Source organism: Thunnus albacares, chromosome 1 (assembly GCF_914725855.1).
Source record: "Thunnus albacares chromosome 1, fThuAlb1.1, whole genome shotgun sequence".
NCBI lineage: Eukaryota > Metazoa > Chordata > Actinopteri > Scombriformes > Scombridae > Thunnus > Thunnus albacares.
The window spans coordinates 10,379,325-10,397,039 of record NC_058106.1 but is presented as its reverse complement, the minus strand read 5'-3'; the positions used below and the strand labels follow the sequence as shown (position 1 = coordinate 10,397,039).

General features: G+C 40.3%; 1 protein-coding gene across 1 annotated transcript in view; it reads right to left on the bottom strand.

Moving 5' to 3' along the window:
- Positions 1 to 17,326, bottom strand: part of LOC122998142 (carbohydrate sulfotransferase 8-like) — a 190,888-nt gene extending 173,562 nt beyond the window's left edge. The window contains exon 1 of the mRNA XM_044374923.1: positions 16,552 to 17,326. The gene's annotated coding sequence lies outside the window, so the exon portion shown is untranslated. The remainder of the gene's footprint in view (positions 1 to 16,551) is intronic.
- Between the last annotated feature and the right edge of the window lie 389 nt (positions 17,327 to 17,715).

The following is a 17,715-nucleotide window of genomic DNA, read 5'->3' as shown; positions in this document are numbered from 1 at the left end:
GATCTGATCTGACAAAAAAACAAAAAGCAAACAAATGCTTTTCAGAACTGCAATTCAAATAAGATTAATTCATACAGCCAGCAAAGTCTTAGCACGCTGTTTAAGTGTGAAAACAGCTGATCATTTCAGTATACATTTTCCATTGCACCAAACAGCCTGAACAATAGAAAAACATTAAATCTTTATTTTATCTTCTTTTGGACGACAAATAACCCATCTCAGCATCAAGGTCAATATCTTAAGGCAAATGCAGACCTATGCCCTTGCTGAACGCTTTACAAAAACATTTAATAAAGCCAAACACACAGTGATTTGGATAATGCAAATCAGTCACCTACCGTTGTCACAAGGCATAGTGTAGAGAAAACAACCAAGAATGCCTTAAGTTACGTCCTTTGGGGGAAGTAAAAAAGAAAATCTGTTTGTTATTTCCTGTCCTGACAGTGGAGCTGACTTGAAAGCGGAGCCTGCATCAGAAGAGACTCCACAGAGGAGCCCTGCAGGAAGACCCCTCTCAGTCCTTGAGCTTGATGACGAGCCTGGAAGGAACTGTGGTGTTAAATGCTCAACTGTAGTCAATGAACAGTAATCTCACATAGCTCCCTTTTTTGTCCAGGTGAGATAAGGTGATGTGGAGGATGTGTACTATGGCATCTTCCATTGATTGGTTGGGACGGTAGGCAAACTGTAGTGGATCCAGTGTGCTAGGTAGTGAGGAGCAGATGTAATCCTTGACCAGTCGTTCAAAGCACTTCAGTAGTTGTTCAGGCAGACTGGTCTTGTTTTCTCGGGCACAGGAATGATTGTGGACTTCTTGAAGCACATGGGTATGACAGATTGAGTCAGGGACAGGTTGCATGCCATTGTGAACACCAGCGCTAGTTGGTCAGCACATAGTTTGAGGACCCGCCCACTGATACTGTCTGGTCCTGCTGCTTTCTTGTGTTCACACGCTTGAAAGCCCTCCTGATGTCATGCTCAAAAAGGGTGATAGGTGTGAAAGGTGCACCCACCTATCCATTAACCTCTGCTTGAGCTGTTTTTGCTTGCTGGCTGCCGATGGCCTCAAAACAAGCATAAAAGTTGTGCTCATTTGCTAGAGATGCATCAGCAAGGAGAGGTTCGCATGGTTCTGGTAATCCATGGTTTCTGGTTGTGGAATTATTTTACTGTAGTTTTGGGTACAGTTGTGTGTGTTGTTTCACAAATTAAATCCACCACAGCCACCACTCTGTGACATCGATGATGGTCTTCCAGATTGCGTTATGTAGTGCACCCTGCAGGGCAGCCTCTGATTGGCTCTGATATTTTGACCTCAGCAAGATGGCTGCATGGTCGCTCTTCCTGAACACAGGTAGCAATTCCGCTCTGTAGCCATTTTTGAATGCCATGTAGCAGTGATCCAGAGTGTTTATTCCCCTTGTGGCACAGTCAATAAGTCAATGAAAGTCAGGCATAACCTTCTTAAGGTTAGCCTGATTGAAGTCTCCAGCAACAATGAGCACAGTAGTCTGTGAGCAGTTCAAGTCTTTGCAAAGATCTGACAGGGCAGCCTCTGTACTCGCCGGAGAGGCGACTGACTAGGTCTGCACCTTCCTATCAACTTGGCTGACATGCCAGTAAAGTTTTGAACATGAACTTGAAGACACTGCTGACATGTTGTAAGTGGACACGTGTCACCAGTGCACCAGTACTAAGCCCAGAGCTTGTTTTTAAGAAGTCAGAGGTTCAAACATAAGCAGGGTCATACAGCATATGAAACAAGCAGGCAGGTAACAAAAGCAAGTTTATGATCAAGAAGGTGCCGGTTTGATTTCCTGAAGCAGCTGGGAAGGTTTGGCCAGGGAAAGGGAATGAGTAATGCTCTCTGAACCCTTATTAAGTGTTCACACGCCAGCAGTGGCAGTGGTTGGGCAGCTCCCAGGTGTGAACATCTACTGTACAGTTCACCTGAATAAATGATGAGGAAGGTTGTGTTGAAAATGAGCATGCATGCTCACCCTACCTTCACCACCTTGTTTCCATAGAATTTATGTTTATATGGTACTAATTTGCAAAAGCAAATATGTTTGGCGTTCACTGACAATGTATTTTACTTGTTTTCCTACAATATCTGTTCAAATAAAGCACGTATAAACATGGTTATGTTTAGGCACTCACTTGATTAAGGTTATGTAAAGATTATGATTTTAGTTAAATATTGAAAAAGTCAGTTGTTTGTCTTGAAGTGCGAGACACGACATGTTTGCTTTATTAATATTTAAGCAAAACTACAGTCTTTTCTTATCCTTAACCGAACCTTCTTAACCTTACTACATGTGGGACTCAGGATGCGAATCTGGTGCTTCCATGCAGTTAACAAATCTTACACTTCCCTCACTTGAAAAAAATTGCCAAGGAACATGACCAAAGCAGCATGCAATTTCAGTTATCTCGATAACCTATTTGGCAATGCAAATGAATAGTATAAAAACATAATATCTAGGAGAGATATAAAGATGTTAAATATGAAATAAGTGGCACAATCCATTTAGATTAATTTACAAAATCAACCATAAGTAAAAACCTGACGAAATAAATACAGGCACAGTAAAAGTAAAATGGTAATGTGGGGTTATTTTGAATGAGTGTAATCAAGTTTCTTGGCTCAACATGTGGCCCTGATGTACCCTCTGTAATACCTGCTTTAATACCAGCCTCAAACTGCCACAGGATAATAGACTCATATCTGATAAGGAGCTGATTAACAGTAATTGAACGGTAATGTGAATTTTCAATGGCTGCATAAATGGATCATTATATGTGTTAAACAGCACAGACAAGAGTTTACTTATCACAGTCATTTTAAAGACATCAACAGTGAGCTTACATTCAGACACTAATGTTTGAATCTTTAATCTTAAATATTAATAGCCACCCTTCATTAAAATTGAATGTGATGCACTTATGTTGAGGAAATATTCCACTGCTTAATGTGCTTAACAGCAGGTGTATAACATAACAAGACACAAGAAATTCATTCCACTGGCCAAGTTCTCTAAGAAACAACATAGCTAAAAGCTAAGGTCTCATATTGAAAGTTAATTCAGTTTTTCCTGATCTTATAGCCACAGTTCTTCAGCCTGGGTGCCCTTCACCTCAACGTCCATGCAGAAATGGCATAGCAGGGCATGCTTCTTTTCTTAACTTAAAAATTGGCAAGAAAGAATTGCCCATAAACACTGCAACAACTTCTGTTTCCAGTTGTCAAATGACCTTTTGTCATTTGACAACTGGACAATCACTTTTAGCAGTGTTGTACAGTGTAAGTGTTGTGCATTTAGACTGATTTTAACACAAAGACCATAAAGTTTTTAATGTGTTGCATTTACGCCGACATGACTCCAATTAGTGGTAACTGTTTCCATGCCAATTATAAGAGAGCAAAACATGCAGTTTTGCTGGTGTTAGACACCTCCCTTGACACACTTCAAATCAAAAATACTATTTGCACCATTTAAACCAACTCTGACTCCTAGAGCAAATACCTTTTGCAAGAAACATAATGCTGCCCGAAATTTGTTTTCTGTCAACATATTGAGAAATTTGTTGACATGTTGTCTTGCAAGTCAAAAAATTTAATACTGAACTTATGAGTAAAATGTTCAGTGAGACGTGTTGTTATTACAGCATTATTAAGCATTACTGTACATCCTCCATCCACCATCCAAGTTGTTTAAACTCACAATCACACTCTTCATGACATCAAAGAGGGAGCTGACAGCCAGTGGCAGACTCAGGCCATCTGATACTAAAAATACAAAAAATATAAAGGGCACCTGATACATTCAAATGAACCCCCACTTAACAATGTTTTTCTCCCATACAGTGCACCCTATAGGGCACATTTTTTTCATTGAAAGGGCATCCAATTCTGCACTCAGTGTGTTAGACTTAGGGGAACCCCAAATTGCACTTTTTCCTTTTTTTTTGTTCACTAGAAGGGCACCCATATAGAACCTCCAGCTTACCCCATTACAACAGCATCATAGGGGACTGCATTACATCCTCTTCATTTAAAGGGCACATCATATTTTCTCATCCTTTGGGGTTCTTTACACAGCACTATCACATTTTCTTCAACTAAAAGGGCACCATGAGGACACTTGATTCCAGATTGTCACATGTAGAGGCCCTCTATAGGGCATTTCATCCTGATTTAAACATAACTAAACAATCATTACAGAACTTTTGTATGTTTTCTCCTTTGTGTGGGCACCTTCGTAGGGGTGTGCCCAAATACAAATACGTTATTTGGCAGAGCACAAATAGTGTTTTTTTTTTTTTTTTTTTTTAAAAAATATTTGTTTCATACAAATGTTTTTAAAAAGTATTTGTTTTCAGGAAGAAAAAAAAACGATGTCATATACCAGCGTGCAGGTTGGTTGGTTGGTTACATCGCTATCTCAGTCTCTGTCCTCTGCTCCACTGTTACGTCTATCAGCAGGTCTCAATGAGGGGAGTCACATCCACTTGCTACATGAGAGCTTTACCAGATAAAGATGAGCTACTGACACATGCAAAGTGCTTTCAAGGGATTCTTCATAACCTGTTGTTTCTCTTCCTCTTTCCACAAAGTTAGGTTGTAAAAAAATAGGCAATAAATGAAAAGTGCAAAGCAATAATCGCCTTTGAAGTTCTTCCCTACAGGTTACACACTGTGCTGTCTCTGTGTTATAGGTGTATAGATAGGAAGAAGTTTGTCTGCAATGAGGTGATGAGTAAAGTTTTATCTCAGTAGTCAGCGCAGTCGTCTATGATCTGGGAGACTCCAGGTCGAGACCCGGTGTGAGGACCTCCTTCGTAAGGTAGTTTATTGATGAACACTTATTGTAACACTTTAATTTTCTAAAATTAAAAGCATAGTTAAAACAAAAATATGATTTTTAAGCCTCTTTCCACTTCAAATACAAATACAAATAATTTTGCTGCCTCAACAACTACAGATACAAATACAAATACTGGGCCTCTGCACATTCCTACACCACAGTATTTTTTTTTTGTCCTTGGGGGCACCAGGGGAACAGTTGCCAACCCCCCCCCCTCCCCGAGTCCACCAGTACTGACAGACCCTGTGATGTCACCTTGTGAGTCCTGCTCTTTATGTAACAATCACATATGCAGCCACAGTGTAATGAACTGCAAACTGCATGTTTATCCCTTCATTTAAAGCTCTACATGATAGCTTTTTTGTTAAAGCACTTAAAGTATTCAGCAGGTGAATTCTACTGGTTTCTAACCTTGAGATTCTTCTCATATACAGAATGTGTTTTGCTCCAAGGAAAAAACATGGCTAATCTGAGGGTGTGTAGCATACACAACTGAATAACATGTTTTTTAAAAAGAACCAGAAAAATTTGTATAATTCAACCTCTGAGCGGTGTGATGTAAAGCACAGCAGTGCACCGATATCCATGATAGTTCCCTGCCATGCAGTTACTGTGCATCAGTCTGCATTTTACTGCAGGCGATTCTTTCTTAAATCTATGCAGCAGCTACAAGTTAAAGCAGTGAGAAACTGTAATCAAAAAGGCTTTTTTTTCTCCCAGTTTCTCTCTTCTTTTTTTCTCTTGTGCACACTAGCTGTGAGTGTGATAAAAGCCCGATGAAGCAAAATTATGAAACTTGCAATTTATCTAATTGCCATTTACCAGCTAACCAGAAGTACAACTGAATGGCAGTAAAATACATGGTATCTTCCATCAAACCTAAGGAGGATATTATCATTCAGTCCAATACTGTAGAGATACTGTAGCTAAAGACATAGGGCTTATTAAGGGCAAAGCCTCCCATCTAAAACACACCATGTCCAAAGTGTGAGGTGCATAATTTCCATGTGAAGTGAGCCAGCTAAAAAAAAGTTGCAGACTTGTTTTGAAACCACTTTAGAAGATCAATCTAGTTCCGTGCAAAATGAAAAATAACTAGTTCAGAGCACTCTTTCAGCTTGTGCAAATATGTGACTCACTGGTTGTTCAACAGGTGAAAGGTAGGAATTGTGACTGCTTGTGGCTACATGAGCTTTTGGAAGATCAAAGTGTCTGGCTGGAGTAAGGTGAGCAGCTGGAAGCATCACAGGGGCTTTCAATGTATAGCTTGAAACCCTTGCCCTGGTCAATACATACTCACCCCCCACCCCCCCCCCCACCCCACACACACACACACAAAAAAAATCCTTTAATCTTTCGTCACCATATATGTACTGTATGGCCTTCCTGTGAGCAGGTGATGGGAAACAGACACTGATGTGATTTCCCAGGCAAGGAAATCAGGTAAGTGCACTCATTAGTCATATGAGGCTTCCTGCAGGGTCAAAGAGGGCAGAGATTGTGGGTAATTAAATGTGGCAAATGAAACACTAATTGAATGAGCCACCCACTGCCTCTGGTTCTTGTTTAATCATATGGAGAAGCAGATAACAGAAAAAAATGGGATTCATTTTCCTTCATGAGGGGGGGATGTAATTATGGTGGTGCATGAATTGATCACTTAACAATAAACATTAAATAACAATCAAGGTAGATGTGTTTGTATTGTCTCAATTAAGAAGAAAACTCAGAGATCGAATGATTAACAGTTTAAAGGTAAATTACACCATACCTAAAGTGATCAAATTCGTACGTAATTAATATTAAGGACATTTTCATGATTTATTTCAAACAATGAATCATAAATGACATGTTTTAGTTCAATCGTGAATACAGTGAAGAATATGCACACTGAATATTCTGCTTGGTTTCAATAATTACTAACTGCAGATTTGTGTAAAACACAGGCCATGTCTTGGTGTTATTTACAGCCCAACCTGTAATTGCTATATGTCAGTCAGTCTTTGTTCAAATCCCCAGCTTTGCTCCCTGTAGTGATTTATTGGCTTGATGTATTGGTTTGACTCAGTAATTTGTCAAAAGTTTGTAGTACTACAATATTTGATATAAGGACCAAGATTATTTGACAGCTAAATCTGAACGTGTTTTAAGAGACTTCAAATATGTTTCTCAGTTGACTCGTCTACTGGAGCACACAGCCATCACATGGTCTGCATTCCTATTGCAGCAACATCACACTAAGTGTACATGATCGTCAATTAAAGCCTTGTACACAAAACTACACGTTGAATGCAGACTTAAAACTCCTCTATGTGTAGCATATAGTTATACAATATATAGTATATAGCTATAGTATATTTAGTGATATACAGTTTAATATAGAAAAACAACTTTAAATTCATGTTGTCTGGCAATCTCAGCCTTTACGTAAAACTGACAATAGATTTTTAAATGAAATAAATATGTTCAAGACAATTTAACAAAAATCTGAATATTCAATTTAAGACATTTCAATTATCGGCATTGCTGTATGATGATTACTACATTTACAAAGAGCAGTATGAAGTGGATGCTGATTAGGAGTTTCTTAATGGTATTCTTCTCAGACATTGTGTCTAGCTGAACAATGTTGTGGATGGACGATGAAAGGAATTAATGCATTTAATCACCACATCTTTCAAATTTCATGAAATCTTTTCTTGCGTACACTAAACCACCAGCAAAACTCTATGGATCTGCTGTCCATTTAGTTTATATGCTTTTTATATGCACTTTTAAGTTTTTAAGCTTGAATTTAAGCTTTAACCTCAAGGCTTAGGACGAAATTGAGTTTGCCCGCAATTTGCAACATTTTAAAGGGTAATGCTGCAAAATATTTAGAATACAAAAAGATACCCCACTCTTATTTCCCATTTTATTTCAATTAACTGGCATTAATTCTCTAATCGGTGTTTTTGCCTGATTGCTCTATCAGGGAACGATCAAACCATCTGGGCCCACCTACAGTACAAATTAAGACCAAGCTACTGCATCCAAAAAGACATGAATGTGTTGCCAAGTCTTTACTGACAAGCTTAGACAAAATAAATTACTGTAATTAACTTGGGCAGCAACACTCTGGCCTAATTGATCAACACCCTGGCACCTGGGCATGTGTGGGTCCAGAAGAGTCAACATTTTAAGAGGCCCACAGTGGAGCTAGAGGCTCACAGCAAGTATGAACATGTCCTTGGTCCTGGGTCTTCCAGGCATGCTGTCTTTGAATTTAAAGAGCACTTGGCCTGGCAACAACCTCGTCACCTTGCCAGCCTGAGAGAAAAGGCTACTCCACACCCCTCAGTGTCCAATCTACATCCTCCCCAGTTTTACAGAGACACACTGATGACACCTGCTTCTCCCCAACCTTTTTTTTTCAGCACAAAGATAAATGAGCGTTGTCACTGCTCAGCACACAGTACAGTGGAAATAAGGGCTGTGGCTGTGTTCAAAATCATCTGCTAACGTACTGCCCACTACATACTCAATCAGTATGTACTGCACACTACTAAATGAACGATTACTATACTATTACCAGCAAACTGTACACAATGAGGTATACTGAAGCAAAGTGACTGCAGCACATGACTGTATTGATCATAACAGCTACTGTTGAATGAAAATTGTTTATCACAAATGTAATACATCCCCAACCGGCAGCGATGGTGGAGATTTTAAGGCTAAAAGCTGTTGTAATTTTCGCTGTAGGACTGTTAATATGTCACTTTATTAAGTTTCAATATTTTTTCAGGCGAGAAAGTAACCATGTAGATTCCTGCCTGTTTGGAAATTTGCTGCGACATTTTTGGAGATGTGAGGAGCCACTGGCCGGGTGAGACCAGCCTGTCATCTCAGTCCCTAGCAGCCCAACTCCTGAGATGATTGGACCATAGACATGATGTCATCCCGGGAAGCAGATGATCCAATGAACTGATCTGTGCAGCTCTTTGGTGATTCACCGCTGACTCCAATGTCTCCGTAGCCTTTTGATATATGATATAATTCTTTTTGGAAGATAAATGTTGGTCTCATAGATCTAACAATTGTGGCTGCCACATTAGTTTGTCTGAATGTAAAATTAAGCTTCATCAGCACAATTCAATGAATATAAATGTATTAAAATGAACAGATCAGTTTAAAGTTTGTTTTATTTTATCAAGCTACATCACAGTTTGGCTTTTTATTATAGCTACATTACAAACCGAATAACATAATTTACTGCATCTCTCTGTCAATTAGCTTATTTTTTGTGAGCTTTGAGTTGAGATTATTTTGTCACGGTACAGTCAGGTAGGTGTGTTGAAGTTTAATCACCAGAACTGAGCTGAGCTGGTGTCACAATCGGGATTCCAATGACCGCAAGGCATACTGGCAAGGGCCTCTCCTGGCCTAGCATATTGCAAATTAAATCAATTTAACAGTTTCATACTGCATACTACGATGAAATGCAGAATGCAGTATTTACAACACACTGCATACTGCGTTTGTCAGTAGTATGTAATAAACAGTTCTGAATACAGTCAGCCTGTATCTCTCAAATAAATACTGACATCAAAAACTAACCTCTGAGCATCAGAGTCCCCAAATAACATTCTGCTTTTATTCCCCAATTCATCAACCTGCATGCTGAACAGAACTGAAAGTCCAGGTAGCAGGAAAAGTCAACTATTCATTTTAAACTTGTGCACTTCAGACTTGGCACACAACACTTTTTACACGCACACAGCGATCACAATTTGTAGCCTGCATGTTTCATAGCTCTAACTTGCTTTTGGTTCACTACACAGAAAATACTGCAGCAACAACTCTACAATGTGTCAGTATACAAATTTAAACAAAACCATGATTTACTGGCAGAGATAGCAATACATGCTTATTGTCTAGCCAGGCATGGATAAAATTAGAACTCTACTGTCGCTATTGTGATTTCAATCTTTGCCCAAGGGTCTTCAAAAAGATGTCTTAACTTTGATGACAGCTGTACAAAATCACATCAGATTCAGAGTATCATTTAAAGCAGCTGAAGCCCTATAGTACCTCAATGCATAACTGATCACTGTATTTTATCTATAATTCCAAAGCTACAAGAGTCCTGATGTTTCCTTCTGCCCTTGTTGTTTGCAACACTTTAGACAACAGTAAGATAGCAGCTACATATTGTAGGAAGACAGGGTCACTCTGCTGATTGCATTTACAATGACAAACATGCCTCTCATTTGATTTCCTCTGGGCTGTTTGCCATCAGTAGCCTGATAGACATGTATCTGTGTATGTGCTTCAGTTATTGTTCAGAGACAGCAGCGTTGGCATGAGGGTGCTCTCTCTCGCTTACTCTCACTCTCTCTCTCATACACACACACACACACACATACACACACACACACACACACACACACACACTTCCTCACTCTCTCCGTCTCATCTGTCCCTCTCTTTTCCTCCTGCCTCTCATGTAACAAGATGAACATTTTCACTTTCTCTCTCTGCTCTGAATCCTCCCCGTGCAGCCAGCCTCCCTCTAATCCTTTCAAGGAAGTGACTCACATTACAGCATTCTTCAGTTTAATGCACTTTAATAGCATTAATATCTGCGTTTGCCTCTTCAGCTGCAATAAACACTGCTTACATCTTAAGAAAGCCGCTTAAGAGCAATTGACATGGCTAGTGTACCAAAACAGAAACATACCTCGGCTGAAAAGCAGAATAACTCATCATAAAAGAGTAATCTGCTTTTTTTTTAATACACTGGCACCCACCCGGTGCAGCATGGCACATAGTGTACTGTAAACAGACACTGGGGGAACTCTGACAAGGAGCAGCCAGCTCCCTGTAGTCCTTCCTACTCACTCTCACTGTGTGGAGGAGGCCTGCAGATACGGGTAGAACACGAGTCCCTGCCACCTTCTGTGCCACCCATGTTGCTGTTGCAGTGACAGCCAAGGTCAGCGCAGGAATGACAGAGGGCTCCTGTGTGGAGATAAGACTCTTGCAAACATCTGAACCACTGCGCTGCTTTTCGGAGGAAAGAGAATCCTGCCCCTGAATTATTCAATGGGTCTCCCCCACCCTAAATAACAGCCGGCAAGCATTGTTTGACATCCTGAATGAATAATTAAGGACTGACCTTTTGTTCCCATTAGAGGTGATAGGTTGATAGCGCCATACTTTCTGGTTAAGGGCTGTGAGATGGTGTAAAGGTGCTGTGTAGGGGAACTAGGAATTTGCTGTATTAAAATCAAGCTAAACTCTCCGGCACAAGCAGTGATGCTAAGAAAAGAAACATACCCCGTCCCTGTGGGATGCATTGATATATACAAAGACGTAGATGCAGTCTCTGGTGATTGTTCCTAAAACACAGCCTGAAGCCATTCTTTGTCACTACCTCTATGTTCTCATAAGAATTGTAGAATAGTTTGCTCCTGACACATCAGAGGCATTTTCATTATGCCAGTCAAGAGCTTGTAGTCAGCTCTGTGAATCAGACATGATGTATTAACACACAGTCAATCCCAGTACAGCTGGCTGGGTCCGGTTTGGTGGTGCTCCAATGAATTATGGTCTGCTTCCCAGTTTTGTATTTCAATCAGGCAATGAATCATAGAACGCTAACTTTATAAAATATGTATCCAGAATGCTCAACTTTACAACCGTGATAATAAATTATGCTTTCATTGGTACTATATATGTATTATATGTTGAATCATGGCCATTAATGCTTATGCAAGACCTGTGAATTTTTCCTTATTGTCAACAAATACCACAAAACAATGAACTCATCCAACTTACAAGGTCTGTCTATCTATAATTTCCCCAAAAGAGGACTTGTGTGGTGGATCTTTCTTTTTTTTTTTTAATTTCTTTAAACTGTTATTTCACATTTCGTTGTGTTCATGTTAATCTAAGATATTTAAGAGTGTACATGTGTTTCATTCTCACATTATGCCACAGCATATGCCACAGCTATTACTTGAAATTTCTCTGAGCTCACCTGAGAGTCTGCAGCTACCAAGATTGGTAACCCTTTAATTTACAGGCAGATAATAATGTAGTAATGTGAAGAAATTGCTAAGAAATAACAGTAAAGTAGAATCAGTAAAATCAATATAATGACAAGTTGTAGTAGTAGAATTACCGGGAACTATTGTAAAGTATTGGGTAATAACAGAGTAAAATTAAGGCAGAATAAAGAGCTTTGGTTGGTAATTATATGGGAATGAATTGTTATAGTAAGTGGTATAACCCACATACAGGGTAAGACAGGTGGGTCGTTTCTGTGTAGGCTACTATAGAGTCTAACATAATACTTTGGTAGTTACTGAGTATTTAGCATTCATGTCCCTTATTGCATTGTAAGGAGAGGCTGTTAGCAGGTAACACCAAGTAACCCATTTGGATGAAATGTGTAAATATTTTCCAAACACTAAATGAACACAAGTCAGGTACCATGAAATGATACCGTCATTACCTTTCCACTGCCTGAAAAGTGTAACGTGAACTCTTTTACAGAAACAACCCACCTGTGTTACCATATAATTACCGACCAGACCTCTTTATTCTGCTTTAATTTTACTCTGTGGTTAACTAATACTTTACAATAATTCCCAGTAATTCTACTACTACAACTTGTCATTGTATTGATTTTACTTATTTTACTTTACTGTTATTTCAGAGGAATTGATAGCTGTAGTAGTTATGTGAACTATGTAATTAATGGCCTGTAAATTAAAGGGTTACCCCAGTATGCATCGTATAGTATCTCGCTCTTTCACTCTCCATCAAAGTAGCCCACTTTTTACAAGAAACACACAAATCTGGCAAAGACTTTACCAGTTTACCCTAAATGGAGTTAAAACGACAAGATTGTTAGAGATTTGTCAAGAATTTCAATGTTCACATGTTTTGGGAAATGACTTAACTTTTTTCTAAATAAAAAAAAAAATCTTTTGTCAATATAAAAATGAATGCGCTTGAGGCTGAGTTTCACAGACAGAAATGGTAACAGTTCTGGTCAATTTGTGGGATTTCTTGTCAAAAGGGAAAAATAAAGAAAAACAGCCTCATCCTTTAAGAACAGGAGATGCTTTTGCGGTTTCTTATATTCAATTGTTTGCACAAAAATAGTGCTATTACTGTATTGTATTAAGTCTATAAATCTTCCTGGTAAGACACAGACTTCTCCAATAAAGCTATCTACTGAGGTAGGGCTTCTGGTTCCTTCACAGTGTCAGGAAGAAAACCAGAGCTGCAATACGCCCGCTGTGACACTCTCAGGAGAGAAGCACTCTGAGGCGAGCACAGATTCCTAGTTTAAGGAGAGAGAGAAAGAGAGATTGGGTGCTGAAGACAGACCATATTTATAGCCAAGGATAGGAATAATTCATTGTGATCAAAGTGCAGATCATGCTCCATTCCATCACAGAGCAGATGTGGCAGAATGAAAAGAGCACGCTTTCTCTCCATCTGCTCTCTAGCGGCTTCCAAAATGGAAAGAATAAGGCAAAGTTATCTCTCTGAAGCTGATGTGTGTTTGTGGTCATGTGTTCTGCACTCTTTCTCAGGTGGCCTCACTTTAAAAGGATTGAGACACCTTGAAGATGTAACATGCACATGAAATGTCACATATACAACATGTCTTCTCAGTCAGACCGAGGAGTGAATATCAGATTCTGAGCTCACAGTTGGAGGTCATATACCTGAAGCCACGTGCCATAAAGCACATACACAATGATCACTGTGCATCACATGTCTCCTGTACAAGCACGTGAGTAAAGTGGATCACAGAGTCAGAGGTCAAAGCTGAATGAAACACTGAATTTCTGCATAAGGTAACACTTCCTTTTATCTGTCTTCTTAATTTTTCATGCAGCTTTTGATTTGCGCTTAAAATCATCAGTGAAGAACAATGTCAATATTAAGACCACCTATGTGTGCACCCCCCTCACCATACCTGTCCCCGAACAAGCTTGATCTTTCTTGTTTATCATTTTAGCTTTTGCTCACCCCTCGTACGCTCACTTTCCCAGGGACACACACATTCCCCTTTTCTTCCTCGTTTCTTGTTTTCGGTCCCTCCTGCCTTTTCTCTCTCCCAGTAATGCTTTCTCCGCAATCACACACAAACACGTAGACACACGCATGCCTGCTTCTTCCAGTTTCATTTTCTCTCCCTCCCACACACTGACACAGACATGTGCCTGTTTCTTTCTCTCTTTCATTTTCTGCGTCTCCAACCCTTTCTGCGTCCCTGTCACTCCCTCAATACACACAAATACACGCACACAAATACACACACGCGCACACATACACACTCACGAGCTCCTTCATCTTCTTTTATTTCTTCTCCCTCCCACACTTTTCCTATCACTACTTCCATGCATGCACACACACAGAGGCGCCTGTTTCATTCGCTCTCAATTTCTCTCTCTCTCTCTTGCGTTCTCTCACCCACCCTTTCTCTCCCAATCACTCCTTCAGCATGCACACACCCTCATACAAACCTCTTTCTCTCTGTCTTTTACTGTTTCTCTCATCCCGTCTCCCTCCCACAATCAAGTACACACACACACACACACACACACTACCGGCAGTCCAGCTTCCCTTACTCCCAGCTGGGCTTGGACAGCTCTCTTCCTCTGGCCTCTCTGGGCCATCTGGAGTGCAATGTCCCCGCTCTGCTGGTCCCCTGCCAGCCGCTGAGCCTCCCAGGATGAACACAGCATCTTCAAGCACAATTTGTACGCGTCAAAGCTCTGCTGTGTGTCCAGTGACCCAGCTGAGTGAAGTCATTGAGTCTCGCATTTCCCACCTCAAAGGAGCCTCATTCTGCTTTGATGACACCTGCGCTCCCCATCTCTCTGGATGGAGGATGGCGCAGTAATTGATTAAAGCCACTGAGCAAACTTACTAGCAATTACAGCTCTGTTTATGATCTTGTGGAGGGTTTGTCTTTGCATGAGGAGTGAATATCAAAATCCTGTCTTCTGTGTGGCACACTGGTCAAGTACATCAAACAAGCTTTTCAGGTATAAACGGAGCTGTCTACAGCTACCCTCTGCCTTAATTAAAAAAGTAAAGCTAGATTAAGAAAGAATCTTCTCTAGTAAAGGCATGTAAGACTTAAATTTAAGTCTATGTCCAAATGAAGTGTTAAACTTACACATAAGAGCAAAACACAAACTAGCTTCTAAACAGTAATGGGACCTAAGAAAGCTGTATTCAATGATGTTAGATCTCCTGGCTCTATATGGTGGTTTTATGATTCTTTGATATAAAGTGTCTGGTTGGTTTGAGCAATACAAAAGACTGGAAAACGTGGCTTTGAAATCAAGTGTTAATCGTAATTTCAGTCATTCAGCCACAACTTTCCCATCTCAAAGGAGCCTTGTTCTGCTTTGATGACACCCACGCTCCCTCTCAGTTCGACAGGGTAATTGATTAAAGCAAGTAAGTCCCAGTACTTGCAATTACAACACTGTTTAAGATCATTTAGAGCTTAATCTTTCTAAACAATCTTTTTTTTTAATTGACCACCGACGTACAGTGAAAGCAACAAATTAAAGGAAAACAAGTAGGAAATGTTATGTTAGTGGCACATACCCCAGGCCTTCTTATTGGATAATCAGTGAACTACATTTGATTGGTTTGGCCCTGGTAGCTTTTATTTGGATTTTTTTGGACAACACTATGGAAGTATCTAGCGTTTTAAAGTCATTACAAAGCTTAAGGTTGTGTTCAAGATGCTGGAGCGAAATCATTTGCGCTATAAAAGAAGCATAACCCGAAATAAGCCTGAGGCCAGTTAGCGTGCAGTCACTATTTTTATAGTCTAGCGAACACACCAATTCTATGTGACACTGCAACAACAGCACATACAAACACTGTCCTGATTATTTCTATTTTGTACTCCAGCCACAGGTTTGCCAAGATAGAAAAAAAAAATCATTAACAACTGTGTGAGTGGTTCACTGACCCTCATCATCAATTACAAAGCTTTTGTTCGAAGACACAACATATGAGTTGATTTTGGAAGCCACGGAAACCGCAAGCGGAGCCAAAATAAAAACAACAAAAAGCTGCGTGAAGTTATCTGGTGAGAGAGCAACACAAGCCCCCCCCCCCCCCCCCCCCCCCCCCTTCCAACACAAAGACTCTTTACTGCACATTAATATCCCCACACCTCTTAAGCACATCGTGTGATGCATTCAGCAGTCTTACATCATGCTATATGTACTGTATTTGCATCGTATTTGGAACACTGACATTCATCATCAATTTCGAAGTTTTTGTTTAAAGACATAAAAACATAAATTGATTTTTGGAAGCATTTAAACCGCAAGCGGAGCAAAAGAATCACATTTAGTGATGGCGAGTATAAAGAGTGAATTCAACAGGCAATCTGAGACATCTGCAGATCAATACTCAACAACAACCAACTCAGCAGTGATTGATACTTAAACTTTTTAGCTATACTCGATCTGTGAGATGAAACTTTAAAATAAAACACATGCAGTCACTCGGGACAACACATGAAGTCAACATAAAACCTGGAGTGGACGGTGAAGCTTTAGAGGCTGAAATACAATCTCTACAAAGACATGACTGAAAACAGCTTATCTCCATTTTACTGTACACTATACATTGGACTTACCTTGTCGAGGCTCTAAATACCATAAAGCTCGGAAACAGGCGGCGAAGTGAAAATATCTTCCCCTTCTTCACTAGTTGATCAGCCAAGACTCTGTGTTTCAGCACCGCGGAGAGCGCGTCCGCCTCTTTGGGGAAATGATGCAAGTTTATGGTTGACGCCGCGAACGCATCGACTGTGCAGAACGAAAACGCCTCCTTCAATTTTGATGCCACCTCGTTGATGCTCTGGCTGGAGCAAACATGACTCGCTGTGCCTGATGCTTTTAGAGAGAGTACGGCCAATCACAATGCCTCTCGCTCTTTACTCTCACATCTTTGCGCATACCCGAAGAGTCTCCAAGGACCGGTGCCTGTCTGCCTCCAGGCGGGCACGGCTGCAGTAATAGTGACTTTAAGACCGGCTTCTACTTCTATTGGAGCCCATCTTCATTTGCAGTGCTCTCTTTGTCTTCAAGGCGATGCTGATACTGATAAAGACGGGACTGTGAATATCCTCCCGCGCCTGGGTACGGGAGTGGAGCAGTGAGAGCCGGGAGCAGGAGGAGTGTCTTTTACGGTCAGAGTTCATTAAAGACTCTTCTAATATGGATGAGTTCCGCGTCTCATCGTTATTATAACCAGTCTTTTCTTTTCCAATTTCTTACCCTCGCTGCAGGTGTATAGCCTACTGCAACTGAGCTACAGTAGAGGCGGCGTAGAGTTGACAGTAGATGTATCTCCTTTTATCAGAGATGTGATATAGATAGATATACATATATATATATAGAAAATAGTGCCACTGTGTGTGTGTGTGTGTGTGTGTGTGTGTGTGTGTGTGTGGGAGGGGGGGATGTGAATGTCTGAGGAAGACTTTCAGACTTTTAACCAGTGGACAACATCTCAGTTGAGGACAGAATCGGTGTCCCCAACTTGTCTCCACTCCAGCTGCATTCTGCATTTACTGTAAGTAAATTAATTTCATTGAGGTCAGGTGGTTTGGGTAGGACTGAGAGACACAAGCCTCCAAAAAATAAAAATAAGTCAATGCCACGCCCTCCAGAAGTGGCATTGTCCACAAACATGTGTGTGTGTGTGTGTGTGTGTGAGGGCATGTTCTGTGCTTGGATTTACAGTATATCATTCAAGCCATGTATAGGCATATTCAGTTTTTGATGTAAGATTGTCT